Source organism: Struthio camelus, chromosome 14 (assembly GCF_040807025.1).
Source record: "Struthio camelus isolate bStrCam1 chromosome 14, bStrCam1.hap1, whole genome shotgun sequence".
NCBI classification, from domain to species: Eukaryota; Metazoa; Chordata; class Aves; order Struthioniformes; family Struthionidae; genus Struthio; species Struthio camelus.
Window position 1 is genome coordinate 953,262 of NC_090955.1, and position 20,100 is coordinate 973,361.

Sequence of the window (20,100 nt, forward strand, 5' to 3'; positions counted from 1 at the left end):
GGGCGCGGAGCCCCGCGGGCGGCGGCGGCGCTGCCCTCTGCCCGCCGCCGGGCTGCCGCCCCCGGCCCGGCGCTTCTGCTCCCCGCGCACGCACCCGCCTGCCGGGGGCTGATGCGCCTTAAGAGAAACCTTTTTATGGCGTTCTTCTTTCCTTCTTTGACGGGAAGAAGCGACAAGCTGTAACTGTCGTAACCGGAGCATCTCCCGAGGGAGGCCCTGGTTCTTCTCACGGTCGGGCGCGTTCTTGATCTTAAACTCGCGCGCCGTCATCGGTCCAGGAGAACCGCTTGCGTGCGTAAAGCTGAGCCCGTGCGCACCCACCGCGGGGATGATAATTTAAGGAAACAATTATGATGTTTCTGTGGTTTTGCAGAAAGTTCTAATGGCTTTGCTTCCTGGTCAGCGAGGCCTTGGTCACGCAGGTCTTATGTAAGGAACTTTGCCGTGCGTCGCACCCGGTGATTTCAAGGGACATAGGTCTTATTATGCAAGTACCAGTTTTGCAGGATGAAGACTTTCAAAGCAAACCATTTTATTTCTAAATATTACAGTAAAATATAATTAAAGGTCATGCCTATTGAGACTCCTAAGTGTCGAATATCAGGCTCCAAATTAATTTTTATTACAACTGGACTTATTACGGAAAAGTTGATACCCTCTGAAACGTTATTAGCAGTGCCCGTAGTCTAGCGAAAGCAGGTGTGTTGGTGTGTGTGCAATCAGACACAAAAAAATTCATGTGTGTCGCTTTATCCCTATTATAAAAACATGTGTGTTAACCTCAGTATCAAGCTGTATTAACTGATACTTTTTGATGAGTATCAGTTTATAGATACTGATTTTATCTAATTTTATAGATATCTTTTCAATTTATAAACGCTACTCCTTATTGGAAGAATTTGTAGTTTTGTTAGTTAATGACAAAGAATTCCTTTCCCTTTCTACTTTAAGTTGTTTGACTGCATATGTGATGCCTTTTCATTAACTTGCCCCTTCTTTCCCCCACAATTGTATAAAATTGGCTCCTTTGTCCTTTCACAGCTATTTGTTTTATATAGGTGGGCATTCACCATTTTGTTGCTTAAATCTCTGGTTAAAAGAGACTTTAAAATATTAAAAATGCTTTTCTGTAACCGAGCTGTGAACATGCAAACTAAACAACTTTCTTTTTTCACTAGAGGTCACTTAATGTGTTGAATCTTGGCCTGGGTTCAGTTATGTCTTCTCTTCAGATGCATCATTTCGAAAAACTAGCTGCCTAAATGCTGCAGTGCAATGCCAGATGGAAGGATTTTGGGGAAGGGGCTGTCTTTTGACTTGGTGCCATTGTTTACTTTCTTGCATTTCAGCCTTTTGTAGTTGGCTTTGAAGAATGATGTAGCAGTCACAACATATTCTACTCGGTGCCAATTACCTTTCTTCTTGTGTATAATTTGGGCAAATTGATGTTACTGCATCCTGCAGTTAAGCAGATGAAATATCCTTTTAGTCTGCGGTATCGCTCTGTTTTTGCGGTGGGGGGAGGCGGTTGCTTTTTTTCATAGAGGCTGTCCCCCGTTTCCAGGTTGTTTTTAAAGAAGTACTGGGCCAGATGTGGTTTCTACTTCTCACATCCTTTTGGCTGTGGGAGGGCAGCTGAAGGCAGGACTGAGTCGAATCTGTTCCAAAAAGTTTTGCTTCAGACGTCTCCAGTACTTGTTGTTGTTTATGACTGTTTGGAAATACTCATTTGCCACGATCATTCTTGGCCTGACTTCTACAGCCTCATGGTTTCCGTATGTTAGATCATTAACATGGGAGTTATTGCAAGGGTGGTTTATTTCAAGACAGCTATCGCGTTTTGGGCCGCTCTTCTGGACAGCAGTAATGCAGAGTTTGCTGACAGAACTGTGATAATTTTCCTGGTGCTATTCCTTGCCTAGTTATACCTCCAGAAATGCTCACTTTCTGGTTTAGGGTACCAGGTCTGTATTTTAATCTGAATAAAGGTTACTTCAGATCTGGCTGAAGGCTGCCATTCCTGAAAGGGAAGGAGATTGTTAGGGAGGGCACCCAAGGGAACCGGAGCCCAAAGCTGTGAAATTAAGGGGAGAGGAACCGAGGCAGAGGGGGTGCGTCACCCCGCCCCGCTTGGGTTTTTACAGTAGTTCGGCTCCACTGGAGTCGGTGGAGGTCACTGTGACTGGAGCTGGGAGAAGCCGGGCAGGATCGGACCCTGAATCGTGCGTGGGCGTACGCAGCTCCGTGCCCTTCGAGGGTTGGCGCAGGCTGTGTTGCCAGAGACCTTCTCAGGTCTGCTCTAGATGGACTGAGCTCTACTGAAAATGCAGCGTGGTCTCGCGTTAGCCTCTGCTAGGCAGATGGGCCGCGGCGTTCGTGGGCTCTCGCCTTGACGGCCGTGACCTCTCGCTGTCACCTCCCTGCAGGGATCTGCAATTCTGCCCTTTTCACACTGCTAAATTATCCGATTAGAGATAAAAATCTAACTCGGCAGAAATCGATGTGGCGTTTTGTTGTAGCCGGCGTCCTCTCATTAAATAGTTACAGTGGAAGCCAATGTAACCGGGCAGAAACGTTTCGTTAAGTGCCTTCGGTTGGTGGTTATACACCCAGGGACCCAGGAAGGCTGGGAGCTGTTGGAGCGAGCTGTGCAGGAAGGGAGCTGGTTTCTGCTTCGACAAGGGCATGCTCTGTGATCGCTCACGTACCTTGCGTACAAGCACAGCACAATGGTATGTTGTTGATGTCAGCAGAAAGTGACATGTGGAGAAGGCTTGTCATCATCCGAATCTTCTGCTGAGGCTGTGATAGCGACCCAAAACGCCTATTTCCACTTTTGCTTCCCTTGTTGTAATGTCTGATTTCTTTTGCCTTGATCTAGGTACTTCATGTAGGCCACCTCGTTACCACAGATACCCTTTTGTTCTCTTTGGGGGTTTAGTCGTTATTCTATTGTTATCTAAACCCATGCTGCCCTAGTGAAGAATTTGGATCCCCAAATCTCCAGAGAATGACTAAAATGGAAAAGAAATAGCGAGAGAAAAAACGGGGGAGTGAGGGTGAAAGAGACTAATGGAAACAAAATGTTGGCACAGAGCAGCTGTCATATGAAGATGATAAAAGATGAATATTTGAAGAAGTAATGTCTGGGTATGGAGGCTGGGACTGAGCTGTGAATGCAGCACAGCAGAGCCTTCCACCTGATGTGGTCAAGCAAAAAGCAGGGAAACCCCACAGGCTAACTCCAGGTAATGCATCAGCATGGGCAGAGATGAAGCTAATTCACAGTGGAGGCTTGTTTAAAATTCTGCCCCCTCGAATTTCTAATAAATTGATAGCGCAGAGAGAGTGACTACTGATAGATGCTGCATCAGTTTCTTGCAGAGGAAATTTCTGAGACACGTTATGCTATGTTAAGTGATACCTTCTTCATTCAATGTGTCGGGTCCAGAATAGAGGACCTAGGTTCTGTGTCTTAATCCCTTATCAAGATGGGGGCAACTAAACTAAAAAATGGCAAGTCTGTGGGGTTGAAGAAACCATCACCTAATTGCATCTGATCTCAAAAATGAAAATCACTTGTTCTCACAACAAAGTGTGTGATTCCAGATAGATCCCAGTTTAATGGATGCATCTTTTAATACAGTAGCTGTTTCAGTGGCCTGCATGCAAAAAATGGAAGCTGTTTGTATCTGGCAAAGGGAAAAAGGGTCAGTATGAAAATACTGAAAGTACCTGGATGGGACAGATATGGATATTATTCCAATATAATAAATCATGGGAGAGCTAAGAGAAGCGAAGAGAGAATATTTACCAGGAAAAGTAACCCCATGCTTGCTGAAAAAGGAGAGTGTCAGGAGGAAGGAAGTGAAATTTAACAAGAACTTTGGGTTCAGTTTAAACTCTAACTAAAGCTACACACTTCTATTATTGAAGTTACTGGGGAATTTTCTGCACGATCCAACCCAGACTGTGGTGTGCAGAAAGCTGAAGAAGAACTGAAAATGCAAGGGTGTAGGGTAGGGCTGTAGAGACGAAGTCAATGAACTGGAAAGATGTCGGAGAAGTTTGGAAATGGTCGCAGTGTTGGCTGGCTTGATCTGCAAGGGCAGTTTGAAAGGTCTGAGGCGTCAGCCAGAGCACGGAGGGTTGTCTCGCAGCGCAGTCATCACCCAGCAGTGCCTGACGTGCATAAAAACCAGAGCTGTGCAAGTATCGCTAGTGGAGCCTAACAAGACCAAAAAAAAAAAAGAAAAGAAAAGGTGCTATTTAGACTAATTGTTAGGGAAGTTTTGTTAAAAACCTGCTTGCTCAGGCTGCTGGAAAGTGGTGCAAAGGCCCTGGGTACTTGGGAGGCAGCGTGTCAGTAACGGGAGTGCAGGACCTGAGCCCTGCCTCTGACCTTGTGCGCCCTGGGCGCTTCAGTGCCGGTGAAAACCCACGTGCTCGGTTTGCGTGGGGAGTATGACTGGCGTAAGGTCAATTAACTAGTGAATAATCTTTAGGCACAGGGGTGATTTATCAGCCTTCTCTGGAGAATTGTATCTGCTTTGCCCATGGTGGGAAGGAGTTGTCCTGGGAATGCTCTGAGAAGATAAGGGTGTGTGCAGGGTGTGTGTGGACGTGTGCCTGTAAACGCACAGCCTGCGTGTGTGCGTGCTGCTCACGTCCCTTCAGCCGGCAGCCACCATCCCACTTCAGCCGGGTATCGTTGAGAGGAGGGCTGGGAGGGGGCTGATAGCACAGGGTACGGTTATACGTTGTTGGTAGTGATGGCATGGTGCCGGAGGCTTTAGACTGGTGTCTTTTCATTTTTAAGAGTGGAAATACCTAGTCCCTGCTGTTTGTGCGGCTGCTGCAGGCTGTCTGTCCTTCTAGCTAGCTATCTGCAGTGTTTGCCATCTGTCTGTGAGGACCTTTCTCGTTCACCTCTCTGGAATACATTTACTGCTGACAGGCGCGTTCCCGTGGTGCGGTCTCTCTTGTCAGTTATCATGTCGTGGGTCCTTGCTTTCCCTTCTGCTGCTGATCTGCATCCTTCTTCAGCTGTCAGAGGATGAGAGAGCTGGCAACAGATGCTTGCTTGATGGCACCAAAAATAAAGTATTAGGAGTACCTTTTAGAATGCAGGTTTTCTTTTTGTCTGTCTTAGATTAGCAGATAGGAATGGCTGCATTAAAAATAAATGCCAATAAAGATATAGTCACGTATTTACAACTGCTGCATTAGAGCTACTTGTAGTATACAGTAGATCCTTGGATGCAGAGTTTAAACCAAGTGTTTTCGGACATAGGATCTTAATTGGTATTTGGTCACTGTCAAATGCATGATTTGGTGTTTTAAACACAGCAAAACTAGCCAGTTCTAGTTACGCAGATGCAGCCATTTGTGATGCAGAATTATAAATCTTGGAGAAAATTGAGCATCCTCTTGATTGGCTGTTTAATTTCATGTAGCTTCCCGAAGCTTTTGTTAACCCTGGCAAAACTCAAGTCATTGTATGGTTCCTTTAGTTACTGTTGGCATGAAGACTGCTGTGAGTCAATAGCATCTTGTTCTGTCTTATGGCTGGCAAGTGAAAAGCATCCCTGGCCATCCTGTGGACAGTAGTCTTTCACAGGTGCCTCTGGCTGCATAGTGTTAAAGACATGATCTCTTTAAGGTCTCTTAGTTGCTGTATGAATTGGGAAAAAAAACTAGAGTTTTGATGGATTTAGTACATGAAAATGTTTCCCCATTTTCAAAGAGGGTTAGGTTAATTTATCAGTTTGGTTGGTTTCATTTTACTTTTTCTATTGTAGCAGCTGCATCCTTTCTTATATGTCTATTCCTGTTTCCTGTCTATTACTCTCTCCCCACTTTGCCCAGGAAATTTTAGGAATATTTCCATACCAAATTATTTTCTGAGATTAGGGCCTTTTCAGAAGGAAAGCTCAGTTGCTACTGGGAGGCATCTAGCCTTGAAACTCGACAGCCCATTTTATTAAATGCTTCTGTGCAAAGGAGAGGAAAGTTTACCCCTGTGGGCGGGCCAGTAGGTAATTGCTAAATATTTATCACAGAAACAGATATGACATTTCCATGACTTAATTGTCTGGTTTTATAAAATCTGAGGAAGTAAGATCTGAGGGCTGGCTGGGGCACTTTGGTGCAGCTCCCTGGACTTGAGTGGAGCCTTGCTGGTGGAAACCTCCGCAGATAGCGGGATAGCAGATCCTAACGAATCTGATCTAGCTCATAATGTTAGATTTCAGAATAAGCACTCAATGTTGTTCCCTATTCAGCTGATTTCTGTATAGATTTGTTTTTTATTACCTACCATTTATTTTCCACGTTCATGTGTTTTCTCACCGACATCTGCTAGCATGGACCTGACAGATGGATTTTTGCCGAGAGAAGGACCTACGCTTAGGGACTAGGAGGGCCATGTGCAGAGAAGAGCAAAGAAAGAAGGACATATAAAGATTAATTGGTACTCTCTAATGGAAACAAATTGAATCCATCAGAGAGATTTCCTGTTAAGCTAACATCCAGAGCGCTTCTGCGGAGAGGCCAGGACAGTTCAACTAAATCAGCAGGTCCTTGGAAGCAGCTGACCTTCAGCAGCCGCGTACATTCGCTGGTGGGATGGTGCTTCCTAGGTGATCAGAGAAATGCCTTAGGACAGGCCTCATCCGCTGTCGGCGGGGAGGAGGAGCTGCTGTCCTAGTAACTGGTTAGAAATGCGGCATGTGTGTGTTCTTGGAAGCCTTGTGTCTGGACACGAGCCTGTACATGACTTCAAAGCTCTTGTTGCCAGCTCTGTGTACACCCTACTGACCAGCCTGGGCAGGGAGCAATGACATGACACCTCGTTTTACTGCAGTCTAACCTGAGGCACAGCCATCCTTGGCGGCTGTTGGTTCAGCCTGTAGCATACTGTAATACAGACAGTGAAAGTTAAGTTTGCAAAGTCGCCAGGGCTGAGACTTATTTTTAAAAGGTTGCTAAATCCAAAGACTGTCTAAGTGCATGGCCGGATATAAAAATGAGCTGAAAGGAGGTCTAAAAGCCTGTGTCCTGGCTTTCTAGCAGAATATGATTTAATCTAAGAAAGAATAATGACAGTTGACATCATTAAAGCATTTCTTCCTCATATTACACGCTTCTTTGATAGCTGCTGTTTGAAGGTCTTTAAACACAAACACGACAGAGGTGTCTCTCATGGTGTGGAACACAAAACTGTTACTTTCAATTTAAAGATGGAGAAGCAGTTGAAAAGAGTGGTTAAGTGACAAATACTGAACCTTTTACAGAACTCGTTTCTATTGAGTCCAAGTCCTCGGCTTCTGCTGTTAGGCTGTGCTTCATCTCCCTGCACCTTGTAATTTATTCATAGAGCTTGATTGTGCCTGTGGACTACCTGAGGTTGTGTTTCTCCTTCTTACCACGCAGTGAAGGAGGGGGAAACGAAAACACTGAATTCGAAGCTCATTAGTGCAACCTGACCGGTCAGAATGGGGCAGAAGCTGCATTTAACAGAGCTGCATTTTAAACCCTTGGGTTCGTGTGGAAGCATCTGGTTAAAACAGAAGCAAGCAGCTACTCCTCCAGCTGATGGCCCTGAGGGAGAGCCTGCACTTCAGATGCAAAGGTTGCAGACTCAGCAGTCTCCCCGTGCTTTCTCTCAATACTCCCTGCCAGTTGAAGCAGAGGGGAACGCAGGGTTCTCCTTTCTGTATTTCTCAGCTTATGCACTGCAGATGCAAGACAAACAGTCCTTTTCAAGTCAGTTGGCTCCAGGATTTTCTTTCTCCTTGGGCTAAAGGAAAAGCTCTTGTACTTACTTGAGTGTGCAGTTTAAATCATCACTGGCATTCCTCTTGGCCCTTTAAACTGGGATTTGCTCACTTTTCTTTTGCTTGAGATGGACAGCCTCTCCCTGCGTTTGTAGTTTTGCGCTCCAGAATTGTCACCTGCACAGGGAAATGCATTTATTGCTTTCAGGGTCACAGCAGGCCCTGTTCTTCATTCACAGAGATTTTTAGGGAGAATTAACCTGTATTCTGGCCCAGATGATAAAAATGACTACTGGCAGTACCAGAGAAAGCAACAGAGCCTTCCCAGGAGAAGTGCAGCGCTCTGTGTTTAGATTGCCCCCCTCTCCCCTTTGGTCGTGAGAGGAAAACCCCAGACCGTTCTTGTTCCTCTTCCGGCCTGAAGCACTGCGGATTGTAAGATCACTCCTAATAAGGTTTGGTAGAAACCCACCAAGCTTTCGCTAGCTTGCAGTTTTATAGAAGACCTTCCCGTCCCCTGCGCCGCAGGCACTAGGGAAAGGTTGACCATGAAGCATCTGTCCCCCTAGCGACATGTCAGCGGTGGACCCTCGACTACAGAGGAGGTCTCTCCCGCGTTGCAGGCGGCTGGAGAGGCCCCCAGAGAAGGGCTTTGCCGTGCCCCTTACTGCACGGCGGTGTGGGGTGGGGAAGGCTGGAGCGCGTGGTGCTTTGGTGTTACACAGGGTTTGGTCACTGAAACGTGATTTTTCTTTTTTCTTTGTTGTTGTTTTTTGTCAGCCGGCTGCCTCTGGCAGGAAGGACCTATTTCAAGTCAGAGGGGTCTCAAAGGGGCTTTGGTCCTGGCATACGGCTGAGTCGGTGCTGCTGGGGTCCCGGGTTGGATCTCCCTGCTGATTAGTTTCAGTTCAGATTTTTCTCATTAAGGTGACTTTTGCTGTTGTCTAAGGCATTTAAAAAAAATCAGATCCAGCTGTGTTTGGAACTGTGCTGTGGTAGAGAGGTCCCCCTTGGGCTTTGTTCTGCTTTGGAGGCCTACTTTATATCCTTGAACTGCTGCCTATCTACCCGAAGGCCCTTGTGTGGAAACCAGGAGGAGCGAGCGTGTGCGTGCGCACGTGCAAGGTGCCCTGTCCTGAGCCGAGTCACTCGCTGTCCGCAGGCCGCGGAAGCTCCCCGCGCTTCTGCGTGAGCGATGAGTCGTCCTGTTCGCTTTGCGGTCTCCCATAGCAGCGGCCTGGGCCTCAAGCAGCTTTGTTACCTCTGTTTCTTGAGCACCTCTGGTGGGAGGTGCTGCATGCTTCTGCTGTTCAGCGCAACCGGCTGGGAGCGGTTTGTCCTCGGGGAAGATGTTTGACACTGGGAGCTGCCGCTTCTGGTTGCTTGCGAGAGCCGATGTTCTGCAGCCTGCAACACCGTGAGGCCTTTAGTTAGAGCTGATGGCTGTTTCGATAGGAAAAAAGGATGTTTTGACCTTTGCAAATCTAGCTATTTTCTTGTTTAATAGCTACCGGGTGCTTGAGTGCAGTGGGCATTATTTATCACTCTACCTGTCTTCCTAATAAAAAGGTAAAAACCTCTGACAACGCTTATTCACGGCCTATAGCTAGTCCTGGTTCCAGGTGAAGAATTTCAGGGGCTGTAAGAGTCCAACACCAAATGCGCCTCATGTGCTTAACTGCTATTTATAAGCTCCTGCAAGGTGCAGTATTTTAAGTTCTATGTGCGCAGTTTCAGCATCTCAGGAGCAGGATTTACGCTCCCGTTCTGCTGGTCCACTGAAGGTGGCAACCTCCCTCCCCCACAAGCTGTTAATTTTTTTTTTTTTCTTTCCTTGCCTGCATTTGGCTTTGTTTCAATAGCTGTTTGTCAAGCTACCACCCACAGCAGCAACAGCAATCACCTCCTGAAATGCATTTACCAAGCTTTAGAGGCATTTATGCTCCTGACATGTGGCCAATGACTGAGAGTTGAAATGAATAACACATGGCTTCAGTTCAGGGCTGGAGAAAGGAGTCATTACATGTGGATTCATGTTGCACATTGCCAGTCTCTTGCAAACATGGCATAAAACGATTTCCCCTTTCTTACAACCTGGATGGCTATTTAAATTTTGATTTAACCCCAGAAGGCTTCTGCTGAGCTGGCAGCGCATCTTCCTGTTTTAAAAAAAAAAAAAAGAGTGTTTCTTTCTAATCACTGTTGTGTTGTGTTTGCCCCACTTCAGTGTATGTTCTTAGCATGTATCATAGCAGCAAGGAAGGACATAGAAACGAGTAAACAGTGTTAGCCCACGCAGTAATAATGGTAATAATAGTTGATACCTATCATTGACCTCCTTAAAGTTTCCAGTCTTTACCCCGGTGCTTCCTTTTTGTGCCTGCAGTAGTTGGATGTAATTTAAACTGTTCGCATCTCCAAGGACCTGATTTCTAAACTGGTCTCTGAAAAACTGGCCCAAGATGACTTATTCTGGTGTCCCTGTTCTCGCCTCTGGAAGGCAGCTGGCCGAGGAAGAGGCGGCTGCTGCACAACACGTTGCAACACACAGTGTTAGGACAGGACACGAAGAAGAGTGTCTGGATAAAACTGCTGAGGGAACTTACGCAGCTGCAGTGCTACTTCCCCGGCTGGAAAGGAGTGTGACACGGCCAATGTGCCTCCCAGCGCCACAGTGCTGTGGGATCCTCAATGACTGTGAGCGGTCAGCAGCTTGGTTTTAGAGTTCGTATGAAAACCGGCACCATCAACAGCCCGCACATGCCGTGCTGGGGAACGTACAGCCTCCTGTCATTTATCCCAGACTCAGTGTTGTCCAAGTGTTGTCGTTACTCATCAGTGAGGAAGCAGCTGTAAGGATCCATTCCATGGCAGGGACTGAGATGTTTTAAATCATACTCTTTGGCTTAAATCATCCCCTTTGCTTTAAAAACAAAGGTATGTAAAAGGCGGAAGTGCTACAGTTCCACTACTGTAATTGCTTTTTGTGTCCTTGCGTTTCTTTAGAAGGTGGGTCCTCAAATTCAGTTGTGTGGGCATAGCTTGGCCCGAGATGGGAGCAACAGCAGTCCCTCTGAGCTGCCTGCGTGCGTGGGAAGTGGTACTGGTGTGTGTTTGGATATCACGTTGATGTGGCGTGCCAGTCAGTACTTACATGAACCCAACAGTTGGGAAACCCCTGATTAGGGAGCCTGAAACTGGAAGAAAGACTATGGCTGTAACAGATTCCCTTGCTTGTGCGTCTCTTGCTGAAGAACTGCCTTAACATGATGTGCCTCCTTGAATGATGGATGTTAATGACATCCATCAATAATAACTGTTTCCGTTAGCTGTCCTGGTGTGTTCCTCTTACGATTGCTGAAGCCAGGCTGGCATTTGGGGGAGATTCTGTGTGAAGGCATTTGGCACAGCAGGCTCTTAGTCTGGGAGCTGGAGAGCCTGAAAACCTACAGAACCTCTCTGTGTCCAGCAGCCTCTGAAAAGAATTTGTCTGTGCTCATTGCTCTTCTTTCCTTTGGAGATGAGGAATAGCTTTGAAGAAGAAAGAGTTTTTTTCCTTTCCATTTTCACCTAGGCCTCTGGGAGGAATGCTCATGTGCGTCGCAAGGGACCGCAATCGCTAATGCGTCTTGCTTCACAAAGTAGCTCTGTAAAATACTGCTCTGTCTTGTAGTATGACAGGTGCTCAGGAAAGCTCAAGAAGGTCTGTTTTCTGTTGGAATAACTAACAATAACTGATTTTTATGCTCAGACTCCTTAGGTAAGCAGCTGGGTTTTTGTAGCTAACTTTGCTATGTTACTTGCATTTTAAGATTAAATCTTTAAAAATGAACCAGGAAACAAAACCATGTAAATGATCAGAGATCTGGAGGTCTGGCTTTGATGATGCCCATTAAGAGAAAAGGGAGGGAGTCCTGTTTTCTGCTGCCTTTCTCCATCGGTTGAACCAACTTCACCCTTTAATATACGGTTTTATGGAGTGGTGTCATGCATTTCGTGGATCAGAGGCTCCAAGGTTTGTCTGCTTCTCCCTCGAAGGCAGGTGCCAGGTGTTTGGGCAGAGCAGAAGTCCCTATCATGGACTTGAAGAAATGGTGTCGTCTTCACCAGCAGAGAGCCCCAAAGTTTGTTTATTTGTTTATTTATTTATTTTTAATAGCTATTGTAGCATTGATTAGTTCTGCTTGTTTGAAGAGTTAATCACAGTCTTGAAGCTATTCTGTGTCTTGTTTGGAGCCTGAGACGCTCTCTGCTGCTTAAGAGAGTGCTTCAGTGCTGTTCCCTGAAGATGTCTTGAAGACCAGATTCTTAGCTCAAGATCACTGGTTAGATATTGTTAGATTGCTGACCTTATATGTATTTTTTATATTTGTGTATGTATGTGTGTATATATATATATATATACACACACACACACACACACACACACAATACAATACACAGATATATATACACAGGAATGTTTTTCACTCTATCCAATGCATTGTTTAATCAAGAAGTGGTCTATAATTAATGGGAATAAAAGTCTGCTTTTCCAGTAATCGCTCTTGCAATGTAATGAAAATACTGTTTTTTGCTAAGGTGAATAGGACTTCCCCGCACAGTACATCGAAAGTAGACATACTAAAATCAACTAAATGCTTTTCAGGAAGGCATCTGTATACATGAGCTTACAATCTGCCAGGAGCTGAGATCTAAGCGAACTTGGAGCAGTGAGTTACTGTTTGCACTCACGGTGATGCATAAAGCCTCTGGCTGAGACAAGGTCCTGTTGCCGTAGTGTGCAACACATACAACAAAAAAGTACTTGCTGTCCAACAGTAATGATTTAATGGTTTTAAATGAGCTGGCTTTGGGAAGAAGTCTGCATTTAAATCTCTATTTTTTTTTTACTTCATGGAAATTAAACTGTGTGATGGCACTATAATTCTTGTCATTCAGATTACAGAAAAACTCACAAAAGAGTAAGGACTGAAGATGAGATTTTGGTGAGGCAGTCTAAACCTTTTGTGTTGGCAAAGACTAGAGAAAGTCAGATTTCCTCTGTGTGAAAAAAGTTTAATTGATGTTTAGAGAGACCCTAAATGATGTTTTACAAAAGACAGCGTGTTAACTTTTGAAATTTTAAAGTTATAGACTTCTATTTGATCTAGAGAGAAAAAAGTCCAGCCTTCATTTTACAAAGTCAGCAGTGTAGTAGGATTGAAACTGGAAGAGAGCTTGAAGATTGGAGTTGCGCTGCTGGTCAGTGATGACAGGAAGATGAAACCTTGTGCTGACTGATAACTGTTTGGGGATGTGGCCAAGGAATACTGTGTGAAACGGTGGGCCATCACTTGGCACGGCGTGGGAACGGTGCTGTCGACCTTCTTTGCAAACCACGTTAGTATATCATATACCTTCCATAAGGACACAGAGCTATGTGACACTGCAGGGAGACACTGTGTTTACCTGGTCAGGTACCTCCTGGTCAGGAGGAAATCCTATCTGAAGAATTTCTCTGCCAAGAACAGGGAACGTATTTAGTTCTTTTTCTTAAATTCTCTGTGTTCTTCTGTTTTGTTTGCCCTTGAAAGTCAGTAAGTTATTCCAGATTTATGCTGTTGTTGTGTAATTTGACCCGTTACCATTGTGGAACTGCATCTCGGGGTGTTGTAAGCAGGATGTGGAGGTCTGCTCAGCGCTGTCTGAAGGGATGCCCTGGATCACTCATGAGTGCAGTGACCTCCACTGGAAGAGATGCTCAGTTAGTTGGCGTGGACGTATTGGGCCTTCCAAGAAAGTATTGTTGTAGGCAGCTGTTTTAACCTGTCTCTGCTATTTGGGAAGATGCGTGAATCCCTCCAGAGGGGGAGCATGCTCCCAAAGACAGTGAAAGAGTGGATAAGGCCTGCTTGGCCAAAAGATTATAGTTTTGTTTGAAAATACAACTCAGCTGCTGATGGGTGCAGCATCCTTCTTTGAGGGTTTGAAGCAGTCCCCTTGAATCGGTGGGATGCTTCCCATTGACTTTGGCATGAGGTGCTTTAGGTCCTTAAGATCACGTGCCAAAATCCTTGCCTGCACTAGGGATTGTGCAATATATATTGCAAGATTAGAAAACGGTTGCACTGAATTCTTCATCTTGTTTTTCATGCTGCTGCCTCTGAAATGTGTCTGCTTTGGCCTCTCGAAAACAGGCAATCTGCGCAAGGCTGGAGAGCGTTAAGGAATCTGGCAAAGGGCTCCAGCTTTGCTACTTCCCTTTCAATAGGTAGAAATCTTTGTCTGTTGTCACAGAAAGTACTTGGTAATAATGTCATCTACCAGAGTGTTAATTTCTTGCTGGGAAATTATTTGTACATGGCTACTCAGCAGAGTGAAACTCCACCCTGTATAGGCTAGAATACCTTGATGTGTTTTTATTTTGTAGTGTTGCCAAATGCTTGCTTCTTTTTGGAGACGGGCATATTTTTTTTAAAAGGACTGAGTGCTTTTGCAGTCAATACTACGTACAGTTAAGTATGCTGAGGTCAGCACAATCAAATATCATGCTTCAGGATTTAATGTGATTGCCAGAGAGATCAGAAAATATTTTCTATGTCTGTGTAGAGGATTACTCAACGGGCCAGATGCATTGTAGTTTCCCCTAGAGCACCAAAGCAATGCTCTGAGAGAGGATGCTGGGTTAAATAACATGTACATTTCAGTAAATGCCCATGTAACAGCTTCAAAATGTTTAAGAGTATTAATGATTTTACTTTCCCAGTACTTCCAAGAGGCAAGCAGCAGTGTTACCACTGCTCTGCTGATGGGGAAACGCAGAGGTACAGAGAGTCGGGCAAGAGGACGGTGGTTAGGCACAGGAACGGAAGTCAGGTCCTTGAACTCTGCATCTTGCACAAGAATCGGAAACTGCCTGTGCACCAGTGGTTTGCTTTGGTAAGACACATCTACTGTACTGCCACAGCTATTGTGTGGTCTGCATGCTGTAGTATTCTCCTTTAACCATCTACTTGAAACCTGATTGTTTTGTGAGGTCTAGAAAACAGTCTGAGTGGCTGATCTGTGGTGATAAGTCACGTTGAGGTCCCAGGCTCCTCTTGCCTGTTCTGCTCTATTTAACTGTCATTTCCTGTTTTCAAGTGAGACTGTAGGCTCTTCAGGGCAGGGACGAGACGTTCCTCTGCCTCTGGTGCAGAAATAAATGGATCTTCATCACCACAGTGCAAATAATACATAATTTCCCATTCTAGAGATTTACTGCAGCTCCAGGAGAGAGGCAAGCTGTAATGAAAGATTAGATCCATCATGGATAGGAAAATGTGGGTTATTTGACAGTATTGTACAGAAATAGTGATGTTTCAGGATGACTGGCCTTACTCTGTGATGGAAAACCAGCTCATTTCACACCTGAGGAGAACTGAAGTGTGTTTCGTGGCTAGGGCTATATATGTACGTTGGTCAGAGAGAGAGATGGAGAAGATGGGTTTGTTGAATAGGTTCTTTTGCAGCAAATACCTCGTAAGTGCCCTATGGAGATACAGGTTTGTTTAATGTTTTGCCCAGAGAATCTGTAAGTCTGGTGATGTCCTGCTCTCACAGCGTCTCCATGTTTGGGAGCTCTTTGAAAAGACTAACAGTCAAGTACAGAGGTTGAGCTTGTATTTTCCTGTAACCACTCCTAATTTTACTTTTTTAATTTTACTGAACACAACCAGTGTTTTGTAGGTACTTTCATACTGTCCTATTCTTTTTTTTACCATTAAAGTGAATGGAACTTCTGCTGTTGTACTGAATGAAACTGGCATCAGGATCTCCACTATAATTGTATTTTTTTGGGTAGTTTAGGAAAAACATGAGGAAGTATGGCAAAAACTGAATAAAAGTTAAAATTGGTTCATCATTCCTGTTTTACTTACAGTATATCAAATGAATTGGAAAACAGGCTGTCAGCAGCAGGTTCTTAAAAAGCATTTTTTGTTTTTTTTAGAACTCCTTGTTTGATGGCCTTCTGAGTGATTCACATTTTTAAAAGCTATTTTTCCTGCACAGTACTTCTATGTTCTTGACCTACTCTTGCTAAAATCCCTAATGAAACAATAAGCAAACACACTATGAGTGAAAATGTCGTATAAAACCCTGAAAGTGAAACCATAACAAAAAGAGTACTTATGTAGTCATTGCTCTTGTGGGATGGCAGTTTGAGATGCATGAAACAGATTATCGTTCTTCCAGCAGTGTAGGAGGTCAGTTCAAAACTAGGGGTGACCAAGAAGACGACGAAGAATAAATGCATACTGTTTGCCTTCTCTCCTAAGCATATGGCATGTTCCTGTACCTCTCATTGATTGTGCTGTTGGTACAGTTCTCTGCAACTGCTGCAGAAAGGAGCATGCTTGCCAGAGCTTTGCAAATGCTTTCTGAGTACTTTGAGATGACATCCATGTCAGATGTGAGAGGAATGTTTAACGGATAGCTTACCTCTCGCAAGGCAAAGGAGGGAAGGAGATAACTTTGCAGGTCACAAAATCAGAGACTAACTTCTTCAGCATTAAAATTTCTTCTTCTTCTTTTATATTCAAGAACGTTTTTTAGAGGTTACTTCACACAAATACAGAGATAAGAACATTTGTCTGCAGTTTTTCATTTCCCGACCCAAGCGTATTCCCAGTTGCCTCAAAAGATACAGGCCGGGCAATCTGACAGACTTGTGGCAAACATCCTCTCTTACTTTAGAACTGGGATAATTATCTCCTGCTAGCTATGAGTCTTACTGCTTCCAAACTGTAGTATTTTCAAACACATCATCCTTCTGGACACTGGGAAAATATGGAGAGCAAGGGATCTGCTTGTGACATATCTTTAATGTTGGAGGGCATGGACGGGAACCCAAATCTACACTCATGACTTCTGTGCTGGGCTTGACAATTGACTTGTGCTATGGCTGTGAGTGGTATGGCTGATTTGCACCTCAGTTTCTTCACCTGAAGAACGGGGTTAATGATGCTATCTGTCTTGAGGAACGTGTAACACACGGGGGATTTCATGAAGAGTGGTGATATTTTGAGGATTTAAGATGTAATATCTTAAAGATGAGGCACACCAGTAGAACTGGTTCTTCAGCATGAATGTGGTGAACTGGGCTTCTTTGCTCAGCCGTAGAGTATTCTCATTGTGGAGGTAATCTAGCTGCTTTGACAGCTAGCTTGCACAAAACTGCAGTGATGAACTTCAAGAGAGAGCAGCTGTATGTCGGGGAACATTCACGCAGGAATATCCTTTTCTTCAGAAGCCCCACGTGTCTGTGTGTTAGAACCAAGTGGGAACCCCATTTATCCCATTTGTTCCCAATGCATTTAGTCTCCTCATTGTGCCAAAAATTTGTTTGGAGGCTGAGCCACGCTTTCACTGGTGAGAATGTTTGCTGCAATGTCCTCATGTATGTTGTAGCTCACAATGACAATAAAAAAGACTTTTTTGAACGTCAAACTAAATGCTAAGCCAGCAGGAATTCATGCTGGCAATATATCTTTGAAAGAAATAAGTCTTCAGTGAGCTTTCCCTAGCTCTTGCTTAGCTCTTTTTAGGGGCTTTATCCTGCACGTGTACAGAACTCGCTAGAAAAAATTTAACCCATCATCCCCAGTGGCACCTTTGTGTGAATGCTCTCTTAAATTTCCCAGTAGCTTAATTATTCCTTGTAAGCTTGCCATCCAAATGACACGGTGCTTGCAAACCTGGAAGGTCAGCTATTCTTTGCAGGGGTCTGAATTGCCAAAATGTTTACTCTGGCTCCAGTTGCGACTTTAATGGGCATCAGGCATCTGGAAAGTGGGAGAGGTGGTGCTTTCTTCTCGAATCGCTCTGATGCTGCTCCTCGATCCCCCCCTCCCCCCGCTTCAGCTAGGTGGTATCTGCAGATCTTGTCTCAAAATGAAACTGTTTGTGTATCCCTGGTAACACTTTCATTACTCTCTTCTGCTTTTGGCCTTCTTGTAAAACTCATTCAGAATTGCACGTTGTGGGAGCTCTGTTCTCTTTTAATTGTTGTTTGTCATCGTGGGAATTGCTTGTTCTAAAACCAATTATAACCTGACAAAACTGATCTGTCTTATTTACAAATATATCCATCTGGTTGTGGACTGCCTGATATCATTGCCAGAATAATATCAGGCCTTTCTTACTGCTGCTGAGTTACTGAAGAGTTCCTAAGCTGGCATCGTGCTGAGTTGCACAGCGCCTCGCGACGTGTATTTTTGCATGTGTTCTGCATGGGAAAGAGACTGTTGATTTTTAAAATAACAAGTTCCATGTAAAACCAAAAGAGAGAAAACATTATTTAGAGTCTGGGATTTCAGTATCAGCCAGCGCAGAGCCTCACAGCACTTTCAGAGTATGCGATATGATAGAGCGTATTAATCTAGCTGCTGAAGAGACGCTCCTCTGGGCCTTGGTATCTGATATTTCAGACCTCACCACAAGCGGTGAAGCTGTCCTGGCTGTTCTTGGGCTTCAGATGAAGCATAGCTGTAGCCTTTGATTTTAGAAGGAGCACGTGCGTGAATGTGTGTGAGAGACAGGAAGCTGAGAAACCTGAATTTATTTGGAAAGGACTTGAGTTAAATATAATTTTAGTATGTATTCAGTACCTTTTAGTTGTTGCAACAGCTCCTGGAGCTAGGACTGCTGGCCGCAAGAGGAAGACTCAGTTTGATTCCTAATTTTCAAGGAATGTGTTGGATAATTGAGGGTAGGACTCGATTTCTACACAGAAGCCACAGTCTTCTGGTAAGTTTAAAGCAGAAAATAGGCGAGAGTAGGAGGCAGACTTGTGAGGAGCAAAGCTCCTATTTCTGTGCATGTTCCTGGGAATCAATTTTGTGAAGGCTCAAAAAAGGAGGAAAAATGGATGATTGGTGTCCGGGCATTGCAACTTAAAAACCATTACAGTCGGTAGTCAAAACTATTTCAGACTAAAATAGTCTCCAGAGTTTTTCCATGAATGTTCAGTTGCATTTATAAGAGGTCGGAGATGTTGTGAACCCGTACTGATTTCACCCTCGGGCCAGCAGTTCAAAGCTGCATACAGTGGATAGAAGCATTCACTAAAAGCATCTATTTCTTGTCTGCTCTGTATGTTATCCACAAAGAGCAGAAAACCGAGACACATGTATGTAAACGGATCCCTCCTGAGGGAAGGAGGGAGGGTTTGTCCCCTAGATTTAGTAATTAAAATTAGCATGATTAGGATTTGAAATAGAACTGGAGGTGAGTGAATTAGTGTGAATAATGTCTATGACAAATTTGGGCCTATTTTTGTTTGTGATTTATCTAGGAATGAGCTTTAACTTTTTTATTTATAAATAATCACTCAGTTTTTGCTGCCTGGCTGGATAACTGAAACTTTATAAATAGGTACAAACCGGAAATACCGAATGCTGACGTCTGCCTATGAAATCCTGTGTCTACCTGAGGCTTCGTATCCAAGTGCTCTATTTCCCCATCACCGCAGTGACTGAACATCTAACGCAGTGGTGGGCTAAGCTCGCAGCGCGAGCGTGAGGTAGGACACCTCCCTTTCAAAGGTGGGGAGCTGAGATGACGGACCAGATTGTCGGCAGTGTCTCCTATGTGCAGTTTCCTTGACTTCAGCTGTGAAAATCAGGTGTGTAGCCAAAAGGAGATATTTGGTAGCATTGCAGTGAATTGACCCTACCTAAATCATCCAAGTCAAGGGTTGGTGCCTGGCTGTGAATGCCAGAGGAGAAACTTCCAGACGTTTGACCAAAGAAAAATCTATTTAAGAAAATACCTATCGGCCAGCAATTTATGACAAAAATGCAGTAGGAACCTGATACAGCCAGGGGAGTCTTGCGTGCGGTTGTGTTGCTCAGGAGGTCAGCGCGCCGTGACTGCGTTGACGACTCTCGTGTAGTGCGCTGGCGTTGGCCTCGCGTGCTCCGGGCTCCCTGGGCTTATTCTTAAGGGATGCCGAGTCACTCCGTGCATGCTCGGTGACCGTCTATCCAGAACGAGCAGAGCGCTGCCCAAAACACGCGTGTCCTGCACCACTGGTCGGTGGCAGTCTGTTGGAAGTGGTGGGGTTGGCAGTTTTGATAACAGAGATGTTACCAAAAAGGGATGAAGCGACGCGTGCCCACAGTAGCTGCATGCAGGCAGAAGCCTTTGGGGAGTGCCAGGTTCTAGCAATAGCAGTGCTTTTCTTTGAATCCTGTGTTTTAGTTCAGACCTTAGCGTCATGTGAACATGGGCTCTTTAAAGCGTTAAGCGCTGTGATGCTGAAACCAGTGTTTCCCGCGTAACTCGTGTTTCCCGTAGT

General features: G+C 44.8%; 1 protein-coding gene across 2 annotated transcripts in view; it reads left to right on the plus strand.

Moving 5' to 3' along the window:
* The window catches only part of SRGAP3 (SLIT-ROBO Rho GTPase activating protein 3), a 158,574-nt gene that overhangs the window by 386 nt on the left and 138,088 nt on the right, over positions 1 to 20,100 (plus strand). The window lies entirely within an intron of this gene.